General features: G+C 37.8%; 1 long non-coding RNA gene across 1 annotated transcript; it reads right to left on the bottom strand.

Moving 5' to 3' along the window:
* Positions 1 to 12129: 12129 nt before the first annotated feature.
* On the bottom strand, positions 12130 to 16915 carry LOC138683291 (uncharacterized). The gene is made up of 2 exons (XR_011322884.1): positions 16817 to 16915; positions 12130 to 15331 (listed from the first exon to the last, which is right to left on the bottom strand). It is a non-coding gene; the product is annotated as an uncharacterized lncRNA (long non-coding RNA).
* Positions 16916 to 18122: the final 1207 nt, after the last annotated feature.

The following is an 18122-nucleotide window of genomic DNA, read 5'->3' as shown; positions in this document are numbered from 1 at the left end:
TGCTGGGAAGAGTCTGAAATTAGACAAAGCAATAATGGAAGAGGGATCATTTTTTTTGAGTTTCATACAAAGGCTATGCTTTTTGCATCTTTATATGAAACTTTTAAAAAAGACACATACCCATCCATATATAGATGTGTAGAGGCACACACTCACAAAGAACACATTTATATATTTACATCCACATATAGTTTCATGTTTATAAATTAATATCCATAAAAATAAACATACATATGTAAAAATTATATTTATCAACTAATATATGTATGTGTAAAACTTGCAGAAGGGCACTGTCAGTTAGTTTTAGAGAGAAAGCTGTACAATAACATGTCATATACCAAGAAAAAATGGGATTCTATTTCAAGACATTATTCTAGGCTTTTTATTTTTTTATTTATTTCTTTTTTTTTTTCTTCAGTAACTTATAAGAACAATTTAGATCATTTAGTTGCCTTCATACTGCCCTAAAGCCTTATGTTTCTATCTGTCCTGCTGGAAGTACAGAAAGGTCTTTTTTATAACAACTCAGTGCTATTCAGTGCAATTTCTGCACTTAAGGACAGAAAATCTCCTTCAAGGAAAAAAGGTTTTTTCTTAAATCTAATCTTTTTTCTCAACACTTCCAGTAACTTAAAGGTTGCCTGAAAGTTATTTAACTGAGACAGGTAAAGTTTTTAGAACCACCATTAGTATCCTGCTCTCAATTAACGGAGAATAACTCTGTTGGGATTTAACAATAGTATTAAAGAGCTAATACTTAATCTGTAAAAATATTTTTTAAAAAAAATCAAAGGCTTTCTATTATACACTATTCATAATTTTATTACTTCATTTATTTTTCCAAAAATCAAAATAAGCTGGAGTCGATGGCGTTCAATTCTCTTATTTTCAAATCACCTACATTCATTTTGTGTGTCATACAAGAATATGGGGGGGGAGTGTGCCCTAAAATTTTGTTGGTTAAATAAAATACTAACAATCTTTTATTTTTTATTCTTCATTAAGCATAAATGGTATGTCAAACAACAAAGTATCAAAACTGCTTTGAAACGTGCCATGACTTATTGTCAGAGATGCTCATTGCATAAAAGCCCAGCAAGACTTAGTTCTAATAGCAGGCTGATTCTGTGCTTTCAAAAGATTAATTAAATGAGGGAACAGTTGTGCTTCTTGTCTATTAGTGTTCCTAGCACACTCTTGGTCACACAGGGGAAACTGCTATGTCCTTATACTGCAGTTGCATCTAGTCATAGTGTCATGTACAACTCTAGCCATAAATACCACAAATCTTGATCTCTTCTGCATGTGCTTGAAACAGGTTTTTTGTTGGTTTTTTTTTGTTGTTTTTTTTTTTTTTCTTCTTTATTTCAGTAGAACTACCTTGGTAATCAAAAATTGCCGGATGACAACCTGTAAAGGTATGTTCAGCTCATTGCTACAGCAGTGTTTTATCAGCAAGTGAGAGCACTTTGGAAGCACAGTGAAAAAGAAGTCAAAATAGTTCCCTCCTATTCTCAGACTCATTCTTTAAATCACTGGAAGCTGTTCATTTTTACACAAAATGTGTTTCCTGTTTGCATTTTTACCTTTCCAGTTGTGAAGAACTCATCAGCACAAATCATTTCAGTGGGGTGGTATCTCTTATTGTGTCTAAGCAGAGTGTGTTGAGCATTACTACAAAATTTATAATTATTCTTAGCAAGAAATGCAGTCTGGGCATGGAGGATGAGAAGAGAAAACTGTATGACTGCTTGTGGGTTGTTTTCCTTATGCTGTTTTCTCATCAGTGGTGCCAGAGTCCTAAGGAAGGGTCTACTCAGGAGGTTTTTTTATGAGATAGATGGGCTTTCTGCCTAGAACCCAGTTTTGAACTGGGTCAGTAAGGAGACACTGACAGAGAGTCAGTGGTTCAAGAATAGCTGTGCAAGGAATTTTCTTGTCTCCGGGGATTCTAGCGAACACACAGGCAAACGCTGCCCATGCAGACAGCAGGGTGCTGAGCACAGCACTGCAAAGAGAGGGGCTGGTGGCCGCAGGTGAGACAGAGCATTTTGGGTTGCTTTTATGGGAGCGCTTCATTAAGGGATATGAGACAGGCTAAGAGATGCCAGTGAAGAAAAGGCCTTTCCTACCCAAGTTACGACTTCTGTGGTCACGCAGCTGTCAATCCCGTACCACCCAACCAGCATTAAATTTACTGTCTCCTCCTGCTGCTTTTCTTTCTTTTTTTTTTTTTTTTTTTTCCTAAGAGACAGCTAAGAGATTGAACAGTTTGGAAAAGACACAATTGCACCTAAACAAAATTCCCCCAGATAAAGGCCAAAATAAAAGCAAAGACATAGAGACAGGAAAATGTTTCTGCACAGAATGACCTTTTCTGGGAGGAGGGGGGGCAAGGTGAGATGGGATTGTTCACACACTTCAATCTCAGCCTTGCTAGGTGGGTTTTAACTCTTCATTTTCCCCGCACTTTTACCCTCTTTTCTCCCAGCAACACCAGGGAGCCTTTTCCTGTCTGGAGTTCTCCTTACTGCCCTTTTCCTTGACTTTGTCTTGTCACTCCGACCATAGTCTTGTTCTGCCAGATATGTTTCATTTTCTGCATGACTTCCCCTGGATGGGCATTTCAAGCTGTGATTTCTAAGCTTGATCTCACACTGTAGATCCTGTTATCTCAGTAAAAAGCTTTAAAGTTCAAAGTGAGTTGGATGAACAATACTTTAAAAGCAGTGTAAAGTCTAAGCATCCTCTGGGTGGGAGCAGTTCAGCAAAAAACATCAGATGTTTGCATGCTTTTATATGAGAAAGAACAATTAAAAATCATGATGCCAGTCTGGGGGAAAAAAATGTTATAAAGAGTTATTAAGAGGACTGAAGAAGTGCATGTAGTTATGGTTCTGTATCCACCCAGAGCTGCCATGGGGTTCTTGCCCCTCATAGCCCCAAGGCTTCTTTTACCACCTGAGTTTATTCCAAAGCAATTGAACTCCATAGCAGTCTGCTAGACTTTAAACCATACTCCTTAAGCAGAAAAAACAAGGATTAACAAATACATTATTAGTAGTTACATGAAGCAATTGGATGGCATAAGGCCTGGTATAAGAAACAAGATGGTGTTTCCTTATTTCCCACGATTCTGCTCTCCTCCACCTGGACCCCCTGGTGCAGCTGCATACTCCACGCTGTTTCATGGGGATTTTTGACAGCCTTTCTAGGACAGATAGACCTGGAAGTGTGTACATGCAAGATCTGTGCTTGTTTGTTATAATGAATTGCATTGTCATTCACAATTTTCTGGCAATTCACCCAAACAGAACCCAACCCCCTACATCCAGAAGCACAGGCTTTCCACTGGTGTTTAAAAGGGCATCTTTGGCAACCTGATCAGTGGGTTTGAAATTTGTGGAAAGAGAGCTGAACTTTCCTTTGCTAGAATATAACTCCCCTAAACACATTCCGGGGGCATGATACAATAGCTAGAGGAAAAATCTCTGAATTTTCATAAAACTTTTGCTGAAGTAGAGGGAAATTTATTCTAACATGAGCCATCTAAAAGTTATGAGAATATTCTCATAAATAAAAGGAGATGTGACAGAATTTTTGGAAGGTTTTTTTAGGCAGCCTCTCTCCAAATAATTCACTGGTAGTAGCACACCACTAAACTACACATAAATTAACCTGGTTGTAAAATCTTTACAGAAAGAATTGAACCCTTAGATAGAAGAAAGTTTATACAGCAAACATTACAGAGGTGACAAGGAAAATGAAGATCTAGTTGTGCAATACACAACCTAGGTTGCAAACATTTTGTGGTATCCCTATGACTTATGAATAAGACATGTCAATAATCATTCCTTAAGAGGACTTGGATGGCAACTGGATATTCTAAAAATACATATTTTAAAAGCAGAGGGTTTGATTACTTATTTGTTTATGTATTTATTGATGTTTTAAATATAGAGGCATAAAGCAGAAGTAACTCTACTGAAGCCTTCAGAACATAATGGTGCACAGCCAGGACCATGACTGCTGGTGTTTACAGACTCTGTGCAGCCCATATAGACCCTTCAGACCAGGCTCCAGGTGCTCCCCCTATCCATGACATAGTGGTGAGGCAGTCTATCAAGCAGCTTTAGGATACCCCCTTTTTCAGCCTTTTTTCTTTAATTTTTTCTTTTTTCTTTTTTTCTTTCTTCTTCTTTCTCTTTTTCTTTTTTTTTTTTCAAATAGGAACCAAAGATATATAGGGGAGTGTTGAGCTTTGCCTTCTTATCCTAGGAAGGAAGCAGAGAAAGAGCAAAGGGACACAAGTTTGTTTATTAAAGTAACAATTCAAAACTGCATTATAGCTGTCTTCACTGGAGATATATGCAGTGCATGGCATTGCAGTGCATTGCATTGCATTGCATTGCATTGCAGACTTAGTCATGTGATTATTCTGCCTGGGAACTGGCTGGATTGAGTAAAGGCTCCTGTTTAGACCGTTGTATCACAGATCCTTTTGCTATGGGGAAAAAAAAAAAAAAAAGGTTGATGGCAGAGAGTATGGCACATCTTTATCTCTTTCTCAAATATATCTTGGATGTTCCTAGGACCATCCTGCATTCTTCTCAGGGCTTTCTGTGTTGCAATTGTCAGACAGATATGCTACACTAAATGGATATTTCATCTGACTCATTACAGCTATTCTTACGTTGTTACAGCAAAAGACCAGAGTAATAGACAACCAGTGTGCTTATACTTGTTTTGGAAGCTATTTTGTGATAATTTACCAAGGATAAATATAATTCTCATAAAGATACTGCATCGCAAAAGGTGCAGAGGCAGCAGAGTTGCATATACAAAAAACAGCAACCTGAATTTGTAGCAAATATTGTTGGCAAAAGTGAACGTGATTTGGACCAGTTGTGACTCAAGTGACTGCTTTCCTTTTGTAGAACTCTATTCATTCAGCTCAGCCCCAAAAGTGACAAAGGTAAGAAAGCTTTTTGCAGATTCCTCATCTTTTCAGTATGCTAAGCAACCCCCTTACCTGCAGAAAAATTGCAATGGCCCTGAAAGTACATACATATTTTTGTTTATCTGTTCAAATTGCCTTCATTTCTGTTCTTAAGTTACATTTTACAAGAGTGGAAGCAATTAAACCTTCATTGTCCAAGCTTTCAAGTCAGTACGGTCGTACTGTCATGCATCCATTTCATTTGGGAATAGACTAATTCTCAGTCACACTGCTAAACAGATAAATGCAGCTCCTTAGGTTAATCTTGTTTTATTATTGAGTGACATTCAGATGTTTGCCTCAGTTCAGAACTGCGGACTCTTCCTTAGTTAAACATCTTTTATATTATGAAAATAACCATGATTTGCAAAAGAGAAACACAGTTGGAAAATTCTAAGAAATAAAAAGGAAAAGAGGAACAAAACAGCGATCGTTAATTTTTCAGTTCTTGCGATTCAGAGGAAGAAAATCAGGATGTACTGCTTGCAGTTTAATTTGTAGTTAATGACATTCATTATAATGACATATTAGACATTCAGAGCTTTGTCTTCTATTGGGTTTATTTGAATGTTGATATGTTCAAGTTTTGAAATGGAGTAGAGTTGCACTATATTATATTATATTACATATAAAAGCATATAAAAGCAAATTCCAAAACTCAATGAGGGAAGAATCTGAGCCGATATGGATCAAGATTAGATAAAAATGGCTACCTCCCTTACAGGGACACCACACAGGCAGGTGTTTTCCTTGTTTTGCATTAAGTACAGATGATGTGCCTAACTCAGTGCCAAACAAAGAAGGAGGGGAAAAAAAAAAAAAGGAGGTTATAGGAAATTTAACCTTGATACTAACTTTGTCTCCTACAGGCAATTCTGCCAGGGAAAAGGGAATGAGAACTTTCTTTATAAGACCATTTCAGCAATCTGTTTTAGAAAATATTATTTGCAGTGTTTCTTGTCTGGTTTGGGCAGTGGTCTGATGGGAAAAGATGTTTCAAACTCATTTCTAAAGTAGAAAGGGGAGAAGTTCTGGTACTCGATCCTCTAGGAATTATAATGGAGTTGGAATACTTTCTAAAAGTTGATCTGCTAGTACAACTAACAGTGATTTTTCAGAAGAGCCACAACAGGAATCCTAGAAGTAGCAGAAATTCAGTGAACTTCTGTCCTTGAAGTTCTGTCCTTGAGCAATGAAGCAAAGGAGGGAACCCCAGTGACTTTGTAAGTGAACTAGACAACCCAATAGAGCTTGCACACTGCAAGGAAAAAAGAAACAAGTGCATTGGAAGACCATGGTGTGGTGATATCTGAGAGGAATCTATCAAAACAGAGGTTTTCAGTAACTCAGACACCATTTATTTTACTATACTTACTATTGGTTTATTTTGCCTAGCAAGGGAGTTGAAAACAGAGACTGAAAGAAAGAACTGGAAATGGTTTATAAAGATTTCTTCACAAGTAATATTCTGTATGGGTGCTTCATCCTAGAACTGTTCCTTCTCGTTTTCTCTACATTACTTGATCCACAAGTGTAATTTAGGTGAAAATTAGTATTGTTTATATCCTAAGTACTCTAAAAATGGGTAAGTAGAAATCCAGTTAGCTTAACCATGCAAAACGCCCCAAATTTTCAAGCTTGCGTATGGAGTTATTCAGTGTAAGAGGTTTACAAAGCTGGGGTTCTGCTATAGTTTCCATTTTAATCATATGACTGGCATCAGTCAGAAGATCAAATGCACCCAGGATGAAGCTCTGGGAGGGCTTGCCTATGACAGGAACTTCTGATTCCACTCCACCTAAAACTTTTTTTCAGCATTCCTAACTCTCAGCAACCTGCCCTGGCAGCTTCCACATGCAGAGATTAAGAAGTACATGCTAACACACCGACAACCTGAGAGGTCCATAAAATAAACAGCCTTTCTCCAATTCTCATTGCAGACCTCTTCTGGGTACAGCTGCCCCATAAGGATTCTGCCAACATTTTCCTGAAACGAGTATCTCACCAACACCAGCTACTGCCACAGAATCTAGTGCCAATATGGCTCATGAAAGATAACAGACTTCCTCTGTTTATTTCTTTCTTTTTTTTTTTTTTTTTTTTTAGGAAATCAAGGAGGAAACTGCTTTGAGAAACAGCAACTCCCGTCTGGTGCACAGAAACCTAAATTAATGTGGCAAACTGCCATGATTTTCAATATTGATTTACAACTACATCCCAGTTCATAAACCTACAGTAGTGACTTCTGCTGTCACATTGTATGTGTGTAGTCAAGAAATAGTGTTTTAAGTCATAAAACAATAATTCAGGAAATGGAAATGTTAGAAATCATCAGTGTGTTGAACTAAACCACATAAGCATTAAAATTTTGCCTGATGTGTGCTATTCCATAGTATTGTCAGCACTAAACCAAAAACTGCACTCCATGTAATTTTTAACAAGAAAATTAAAAAAAAAAAAAAATAAAAAACAACTTTAATTCCAGATTTTTTGAAGTCAAAAGAATAAGTTCCATTCTCTTTGGATTAGGCCTTTTTTCAAAGATTATGATTTTATCATTTGATATGAAATGTAAAGCAAAGATGAGGAGTGACAGATAGTTTTATCTGGACCATATACATTTATAAAGCTACTGTTCTGACCTGGGAGCATTTTACACTTCTGTTCTCCTTGGATAAGGTTGTAAGAGGGAAGGGAGAAATGGCTTCACTGTTAACAAATCCAATTTCCAACTCTTCTCTTTGATCCAGTGATGAGGTCTGTCATGATTACTGAGATACATGAATTAATGTGCTGAAACTCAATAGAGTAAGTAAAGTAACTATTGATTAGCCTTTGTGAACACGAACACACTGGAAGGGAAGTCTAGACATAATGCTTATTAAAAACAAATACTGCGGTATTCCACAGATATAGATATAATAACTTGGCTTCCAACAGCATTTAAAGCCATTACCATAGAATATTGTAGTGGGGTTTGTGAGCACAAGTGTACCTGACACGCTCAGAAACACATCTTCAGCTGCTTCTGTGGAACTAATCTGGTACATCAGCCGATCAACTGCCAGCTTTATCTATTATTTATTCTCTAGCCATATGTTTTAAAAGATCTTTTTGCTGGGACTTTTGTTTTTGTTTTGTTTTACAACTTGCAGTCTGACACTGTAACTTTAAAGACTACTTGCTTAAAGGATGGCTTTGTTCAAGGGAAGTGTGTGTGCGTATCCAGTTGAACCGAACGTGGTTATTTCTCAACAGTCACTGATTTCATTTGTCACTTTATTGCTTGAGTCAGGGGAGTGGATTAAGGCACAGGATGTCACTGCCACTTTAAGAGAGCATCCTTTTTGGAAAGGTAGTTTATTGTTTGGTGTTTATTTGAATAAAAAGCTCTTCTTCAAAATGTGAGCTGTTTCCTGAGAGGAGGCAGAAGCTGAATAGTATTCTACATGGGAAAGGGAATGATTTAGTGCACCAAGTTACCCAAGGAATTTGCTACAATCCGCTCATGCCTCTGCAGAAATGAAAGGATGTGACCTCATCATAGTCTAACCCATAAAGCACATTGACAGCCAGGAGAACAAGTCCTCAGCGTCATATTGACCAGTGGAAGCTTTTTCTTACTAGAAAGTCTACTGTAGGTCACCAAGATTTACATGGGATTGACTACTGAAGAGCAAGGAACTAATTATTTAAGGACAAACATGGCTGTTCCATCTTCCAGTATTTATTCAGATTGCTGTTTGGCTAAAGTAATAATCTGCTGTTGTCCCTGTCTTTTGTGTTCGCTGTAAAGAAGACATCTTGGGATTAGAGTCATTGCTCTTTTTCACAGGTATTTCCTGACTATAAATCCACACACAACTTTGTGCTGTGTGTTTTATTGCAATCACAAGTTTTCCACTGATTGCTGAAATTAAGAGTACTTTGTTACAAACATCTAAATATTTTGTTCTGACACTGTGTTTCAAAATTTTATTTCCTTGCATAGTTTCATGTATTGTTTGATTAGTTTCTTCCATTATTTACTTTCACCTGGACAAGTTACATTTAGGATTTATCTGACTAAACACCTATTTGAAGTACGTGAATTGGAGGTACCTAAAACTCTAGGTCCTGTATATTGGCATTGAAAAGACAGTGGAGCAGCCTCACAGTAAGCAGTAAGTTTAATGCAAATTCTTAAACTGTTATAAAACCACAAAAAGATATGATAGTCAAATTCTCCAATCTTGTTGCATTTACTAAAAAAAAAAAAAAATTAAAAATGGTCTCATTAATTGACTCTAAACTTCAGAAATATTTTATATAACTTCAGGCCCCATGGTTACAACTTCCCATTAACTTCCCTAAGAATTTCAAAAGGGAAACTGAACACCTAGCAGAGAAAAGGGAAAATGAATGTAAAAAACCTGTGGATGGTCCTGAGACAGGGTTTGCATGTGTCGTGCTTGTGTTAGAAAAGCTTTTCTGTTAGAAGGGAAAGTCGTCATAGAGAAACATTTGCAATTTTAATATTGTAGAGCAGGGTCAGGCAATAGAACTTTCTGTCTGTGGTCAATCACCTTAAAATAGGTGCAGATGTGCAGAGTTCAAAGATGAAAGCCTCAAAATGCATAAAAGACAGGAAGAGTCTTTGCAAGCACCTTTCTGCTGGGGGATTGAAGTGAAGTTTCTGGAATAAAGTCCTCGAATTTGAAATCAGCTCTTGTTTCAAACACATTCTGCATGAGGTTCATGCAAACTTCAACCATTTGAATTTTGGACAATGGATTTGTGTTTTGGTTATATTGCAGTATCTTTAATTCAGCAGGAACAAAGAGATCTTAATTAAAAATAGTAAGTGGGGGAAAAAAAGCCCAAATTTTTCTTTCAGGCTGACTTCAAAATCCTCTATATTGCTTATTTCATTTCTATATCCTGTGATGCCCCATACATTGTAATGCTTATCTCTTTTTTCCTATTAAAAGAGTCTATTCTATAGATTATAAAGCCATTTTCATCTCTATTGTATGCAAAGAAACTGTTTCCCAATTTGCAGTAAATATATCTGTTCCTCTGCCCCATAAAAGCACCATCTACTGATTTTCAGTACTTCAAGAAGTCTATTAAATTAGATTTGAGAATTACTTTTATTTATTGCATTACCCTTGTGTTTTCTGTTTAAAAAAAAAATAAAAAATAATTGGACTCTTAACATAGGGATTGAAGTCTTTTGTCTACTTCCCAAGAGGAGAGTCATGAATAGTAATAGTCTGCCTCTACACTGCCTCCCACTGCTGAGTTAGGAGAATTATAGCGATAGTCAGCTGTATCAGAAATTCAGTTCTTCTCTGTGCCGAGGCAAGTAAAACTGGTTTTGATATAATGATGATTTTTTTGAAGGTTAATTTTCCTTGGATATTTGTGGGCAGCTATCTATGTATGAGATTGTTATTGGAAAATCAAGGTCAAGTTCTTCCATACATGGTAATGATGTTCACTTTCCTCATCCCATACATGATTAGAAAGAACAACCTGAACGTAAAAGATGTAGCTACATTTAAATAATTATATTACATGGTAACACTGCTGTATCTTTACATGAAATTTCGGCAAAAGGTGAAACTTGTGAAATGAATAAACAAGCGGCGAGCCGTGAAGGAAAAATGCACTAAAAAAATTGCTGCATATCTGGCGCTTCAGAACTCAAGCAGTAACACAGAAGTAGCTAATTTGTAGGGGAAATTGTACTTTGGGGGCTTCTGTGTGTGTGTGTGTGTGTGTGTGTGTGTGTACTCTCCTGATCTTTGGGAATCTCAGTGATATGACACCTGAAATCTCCTAAATCTTAGCCCCGGCTCTGCATCATTCTTGAGAGGTCTAAAGTTGTGGGAAATAGAACCCCTAAATATGCACATATCCAAGCTCCTCTTCACTAAAGAGAAATGATTCTCATATCTCAAAGTGACAGCCATCTCTAGAAATCACAGTGACCTATTCATTAAAGACCTGAGTCCCATGTGCATGGTAGAATTCATTAAGCGATGTTATTCTCTGAGCAAATGCTATAGAACTCCGTGGTCTGACATTCATAAATATTTGTGTCGGGCAATTACCTGGTAAAACTTCAGCATATTGGAAAAGAAATATTAAAATAAAGTCAATGTTATCTTTTTTTTTTTTTTCTTCAAGAAGATTTGACTTCTGTCACTCAGGTTTAGAGCCTTGCTTCTTTTGCATGAAGAATGGGATAAGCTCTCCACATCAAAAATATCATCTTGGCCAAGGTCATTTAATTCCATCGAATCAGAGCCGGGGCTTTAGCATGTGGAGACGTTTATAGCCCGCTGTCATTCTGGCAAGTGACAGAAATAGAGGGTGGAGCAGGTGCCGAGCAGAATTGTCATATTTCCATAGCAAGGCCGGAGAGCTTTGTGATTTATGGATGCTCAATATACAACCGTGACGCCCCACAAGTGAATATACAAGTTGCAAATCTGTAAAGAGCTATGGTGGGGATTCACTAATCTCTGCCTGCTGTAGCTTATTCTGAACAGGTCCTCGAGCTTTGTATAAGAAAGTTTTGACATTGTGCTCTGTAAAAACACACACAGCAGCTTGCCAGGGCTTGTCAGCAAGGACAATAACACATTTTACTAAGTCTGTAAAACCTATCATTTTTCATAATGTCACACTGTTGAGAACTGGAAAAGCAGAACTAATAAGGCCTTTCTAGAACAATTTCTAATGTTCCTTGAAAAGCAAATGCGTGGTTTTACTTATTATGTTGAATCAAGGTAATCCGAAGCTCTGAATAAAAATAAGATGACCAGATATTTCTCCACATTGAACAGACAATAAACTTCACGATAACCAGTTTAGTTGGGATCAGATCTTTTTTCTTTCTTTTTTAGTCCCCACCAACTATTACCTTTTGTTTGTATTTTAAAGGAAGCTATGGTCAGTGCCTTTCACTATGAATAGAAGTGTGAAAAGGAAGGAAAATTGGTCTGAAAATTTTTAAAAGAAATCTGCTGTCTCTTAAAAGAAAATGCGATCACCTTTTTCACTCACAAATGGCTATTCAGACAGCAAGACCCATTGATAAATGTGACTTTTAAGTGAGAAGCGTACTAAAAATATGACTGTGACAGCACAGGCCTAGATGGGCATTTTAATATGACAGATTATAAAATATTACAATGTAATGTATCCTGGAGATTATAGGAGGTTCGTCAACACATTTAGAGGTTTAATTCCTTGGAAAGTGGGCCTAGATTCACTACCACCCTTGAATCTTCAAAGTTGCTGCCACTGCAAAAAAAGTTCTTCAAAATATGTCCAGAACATCTGTCAAAACCCCCCACAACTTCACAGGTTTTCATCATTGAAATCTCTCTGTTAGTGGCTAAGGATGGCTTCCCAGTCTCTGGGTAGACCCAGTGTTACTTACTAAGACGAGAAAAATTTCATGTGGGTAAATTCCAGTAACTTTCCAACCCGCTGGCACTGTGAGATTGGAAACTTCATGATCAGATCTCTTTGAGAGGAGAAAAACGGAAGAAAAAAACAGACAGAAAGGTGGCACTGTTTGACTCATGTTCTTTCACAACAGAGCCCAACCCAGCTAATTTATGTGATTAGTTTAGATCCTACCCCATGAAAAGTCTTAGTATCTCATCAATCCAGGGTACATAAAGCTCCATAAATATCAAGCAGTGAGAAGAAAATGCCTTTGAAAACCATCACAGGCTTTAGGTCTACCTATTGTAGCTCATCCCTGACTATGCTGACTACTAAGAGATGGTTTTTCCTTCACAGCGTGATTCATCCAGCGCACATTAAGTATTAACCTTTCTTATCAGAGCCATTTCTTGGAAGCTCTGCCACAATCTCCAGTTGCCATTCTCTGCCATTATATGCGTGATGCTAATTCAAGTGCTTTCCTGCTGAGCCATATCTGGCTCTCCAGATTCTTCAGTGAGAGTGCCGTAATTCAGAAGATGGGGCAAAACGCCTTTAGGGAAGGGCTGAATTTTTGCCTTCACGGAGGAATTCATTAGTTGCTGGTGCCTGTACACTTTCTGTAATGCAGCAGCAAAGTTTCAGGTAGAAGAATACCACCCATTGCTTAGGATGTGCATTTCTGAGAATGTTTAAGCATCTGGATGTGAGCACCTAAGGAACTCGAAGGTTGATTAGTGAAGCACCTATAGATTAAGAAACCTGCGGGTTAGGCAGTTAAGAAAATAGACAGTCTGGATTGCTGTTTGGGATTTAGCTTGCATCTCAATTAAAGAGGGTGATGAGAAAAAGAGATAGCGTCCTTAGGGAATGACATAACCTTTACATATAGCACGATTCTTTAGATACGGATTTGTATGGGATAGCCATAGTTAACAGGTTCACAGCGATTAGGTTTACATGCCCCACTGTCAATTATACAGTTTGGGTGTTATCCTTATGGGTATGTTTGCATTCAAAACTTTGGATAAAGGAAATTTTAAATGCAAATGTATTGTCATCTTGTTCTGAAATTTGGCCCTAAATGTAGGAAGCCACACCTCTAAAGGGATTCGATATATTCCACTTTGGGAAAGAAGACTTCCTATATTTATTTTATCTAAATTTCCTCTGGTAATTCATATTCCTGCTACTCTCTGAGCAAACTTCAGAGCTTACCAAATTGGTGGTGGTTGTTGATTTTTCTAAAGCATATATGTTCACATGGAGTAAAACATGCTTTATTACACTGATGAACAAGTTATTCATTTGACCCTCAAACAGAAAACTATCTTGATAATATACCTTTGAAATATGCAGCAGTTTGGTCGAAAAATATTCTGGTGATACTTTCATGGCTGCCATTTATCTTTTTTTTTTTTCCTCTTCTCTATTTTAAAACGTATTGTCAGATTTATTTGCTGTAGTATTAAGTTTCAAAGCCTAACCATTTCTAACCCAGCACTTCTAATGTGATTCAGTCCTTTGACTCAAAAGTCTCATTCTCAGATATTAAATCAACATGTGCCTTTATGACTCAACATTTATCTGTGGGATGATGATTGAATTCATAATTTAGAAAGGCATCTGTATAAATAGATCTTTACTAATAACTGCAAAAGATAATCTTGCCATGCTCCTTTTTATAAAAAGGAAAAAAAAAATTAAATCAAGAAAAAAGATCTTTAAAAATCTGTTCTTCAAACAGCTATTCTTGATATGAACACCCACACAGACACTCCATCCCCCCCCACATGCACACAGAAATGTATTTATTTACACCTGCATGAAACTTCCATACATATCTCTTTATATACCTTACATGTAAAGGTAATTTACACAAGTTTTAAGTCTCTTTTGTATTCTAGCAGTGATGTAAAGAAATAAGCCCCAGAGGGTCTTACTATAAATGAAAGCTTATAGTTTGAGTGTTATTAATTAAATCACTCTTCAACCAGGTTATACTTGGAGCTACTCATGCTATGCATATGTGAATAGGCACTGTGTTAAAATCCACGTCAGTAACTACATCCTGAATTCATTTCTCATACTTTATAAACAGAGGAAGGCATTGCTACATATTTCTGGCTTTGTCTTTTTCCCATTCCCTCTCTTGCAATTCCTTCTCAGAAACCCAAAGCTGACATTATCTTCTCATTATGATTTCTTGAACCTGTGAGTCATTCTGCAGCATCCATATATTGCACAACTGCCAGAAAAGACAGGGAACTGGGCATCTATCTCCTCCAGTCCTGTGGTCCTGTGTATCTATAAGAAGCATCTCCATGATGGATATTGTGGCTTCTATGTTCCATTTTGCAACTGCCACTCTCTGTGATGTTTGTCACTTCACTTCTGACCATTCTTTTCTTGACCTAAAAAATGGTTACTGCTTTTCCTATTTCCATGAGAATTAGAGACCCACTGTGAAAGTGGATGCATCTTTGCAAACATAGAGCCAGTATCAATGAGGAGGAACTAAAAAGAGAATGACTCAAATTAAGATTCAGGAGACATGAGACTTAGATCTCATGGGAATTAAAATTGGTTTTTAGCTTACGTTAAGTTCAAAAGAAGAAAGATGAAGCTGAAGTAACAATTATCCTAAAAATGTGTGCCGTATGCTACAAGATTTTGAACATTTTTTCTCTATTTGAAAGATACCTGCAGCATAATTTCTGTACAGACTCACTAGCTGCATCTAAAGGGTTTCAGGGCTAGCCAGCTGCCTGGTCAAAGGATTACATGTGAGAAAAGGTCTTACCAGATTTACTTCAGGCTCCCTGTGAAACTGGTATGAATGTAGGTGTAAGACTTACATATTCAGCCACTCCAGTGTTGGAAACTCTGGGAAAAGATGAAAGCTGGCAACATGCATACAGGCTTTAAGAAGAGCATTTACCATTTTTCACCTTAGATTTCCACTTTAGGAAGATATTTGACTTATGGATATCTGCCCTTCTTCAATTGTACCATCAGCTTTCCAGGAGACATTGCTGTATCTTGAAGCTTTGATTTGGTTCTGGGTTGAGGTGCCTCAGGCTTTCATCAGAAGGCACCAAAAGATATTCTAGATATTTCTTTGTCCCCACCTCACAACCCATGCTAAGGCTTACTATCTGTATGAATAATATCTTTAGCATAAATGTAAGGAGAGTTTCACACTCCAGCACCAAGCCTGAAAATGAGAGGAAGCAAACCAAACCAGAACAGTGATAAACACTGACTATAAAATATAACCAAGGAAACAAGACCTAAGCAGAGAGCAAGGAGGAGGGGAAAAAATAGAGTGGGGAAGAAAGGTGATTCATTTTAAAACTTAATTTAATAAATTGAGCTAAAGATGCTGAAAAATGCATTTAGCTCTCAACCTCCAGGACTGTACATTGTGAACTAGCATCTAGCCATAATGGGGTTTCTGCTCCATCAGCTGCAATAATTATTTTCCTTGATTTGCCTTGGTCATTTTATGTAACGATTTCTCCGTGTGTGTATATGTGTGTATGCGTGTGTGCATGTGCTTTTGTGTGCATTTCCTTTGGTTCCATTTTCTTATTTATTTTTTCTTTTCTATCAAAAAGGAAAAGAAAGCAAAACACACTGAGAAGGGAAATTAAAGATCGTTTAAGACACATTTTGATCATTGCCTTCATTAATATGTCTTACAAAGAAGTGAAGCCTCCTGATCAGTGCTCATTGCCGACCTTTTCTCTACCCAGTTTCCAGAGAACGAGGGTGCCACTGAGCTCAAGGTCTTAGTCCTGCTTGTCCCCTAATACAGTGGTTAGTATATAATGCTTTTCCTTTTACCGCAGGTAGCTTACTTGCTATTGCTACACCCATTTTGCAAAGTGGAAACAAGGCCTCAGGGCCCTTAGCAGTGCTCAGCAGACTGCAGGCTTTGATTTGTATACTTGGGACTTTAAAGGCCTGTTGTGTCAAGCACTTAAAATCATCAGTTATTTTTTTCACTTGATTTGCTCAAGAACCGGGTGACACTGTTGGTTGGGAAGTGGATCTCAGTTTTCCCTCTTCCCTGTTCAGAATCTCAATAAGACCTTTCTCTCCATTTAAATGCTGGCGGCGTTCCGCGAATCTCAGATTTCTTACATTCTCCAACGAGACACGCTAACACACATGGTCTTGAGAATGTGCGAGCGTATATGTATAAAAAAACCCCCTAAACAACACAAAAACACAACCTAACAGCAACACTGATTTGGATCACGCTGTGATGTGTGTTTATATCTTTTTGATCTATATTTTCTTTTATTAACCATCCCCTTGCCCTGTATCTGAGAGTGTTAGCTACTGTTTCTCAATTACACCCACTGGTAAAACCTGCCCTGCAGGGTTTCTCGCAGCGGTTGCCCTTCTAGCGTCAGCTCAGCAGATGAAAAGCAGATGGAAAATTCCAGGGGTTCGGGTCTGAATGTTTCAATGATAAGTTAGCATAACATGGACTGGTGAGAGCTGTTTTGAGTCTGCTATGCAAAATGAGACAGCTGCATTCTAGCAGAGCTTTTTGCACGGGAGACGTAGCCCTGGAAAGCAGGAACAACAAATAAAGGATTCAAGGAATTCACACTCAAAGAAAGAGTGAGAATAAAAAAAGGAAAAGGTGAGTACTTGGAAAGTGAGTGGCAGGGACAGTTCACCCCACCTAGGGCCCTTGTAGGTCAGATTTGCTTCTGTGGAGAGACAAACTATGCCAATCCAGGGGCAACCTTTAGCTGAGGCACTTATCTTCAGCTTCTGCAGGCTCCTTTTCTAGTCAATAGAAGAAGACACAGCCCATTTAAGAATCATCCCGAATCGTCTGAACCTTCCTCTCTCTCCCGCCACCCTCCCTCTTCACTGACTGCAAAGGAAGTCTGGCTCAATGGAGTTCCTGAATTAGATACCTCTGTTAGACTCCTTGAAAAAGCAATTTGGCTGCAATTTCAGCCAATAGTCAAAGCAAATCAAAAGAGACCCTGGACAGTGGTTGGGAGTTATCTGAGTCTGAAACCGATCTCAGAACAGGCGTAAATGTTGTTAAGGCTTCTTCTTTTCCATATTGGAGTCAACCTTGGACCACTCGCTACCTCAAAAATGAAGACCAAAGACAATTTTTTATCCAATCTGAAGACTGGTGTTTATGAAGCCCTCAGATTACCTCCCACACATGTTCCTCATTCCTATTAATTTTATTTATGTATTTAAATCGTTGCTCACTGGGATACTCTCATCAGATGCACATCTTGCTTTCGGGAGAGTTCCCAGGGGAGAGGCAGTCATACACTATTACTACAACCCTCTTCACTACAACACAAACAATATCCTGCAGTATAACTCAATCTAAGCTAGCAGGCAGCTGCACAGAACAGTCACCCTATCAATTAATTTTAATAATAATACTTAGCACTTACAAAGTACGTTTCAACTTCAAAGCGCTTTTCAAACAGAGAGGGCCAAATTGGGGCTGCCCCGGTGTGGCTGTATTTGACAGAGGAAGGATAGTGAGAAATACAGTATTGCAAACACAGTGCTGCACCTCTCCTGCTTTTCTTTTTCTCCATCCAGACTCACAATAATTTCACTCTTGTTTTTCCCCTTCGTTGGGCAATATGCAACCAACAGAAGACACAAAAGACCA

Source organism: Haliaeetus albicilla, chromosome W (genome assembly GCF_947461875.1).
Source record: "Haliaeetus albicilla chromosome W, bHalAlb1.1, whole genome shotgun sequence".
In the NCBI taxonomy this organism is placed as follows: Eukaryota; Metazoa; Chordata; class Aves; order Accipitriformes; family Accipitridae; genus Haliaeetus; species Haliaeetus albicilla.
The sequence above is the reverse complement of the archived record's forward strand: the minus strand, read 5'-3'. Positions and strand labels throughout refer to the sequence as shown.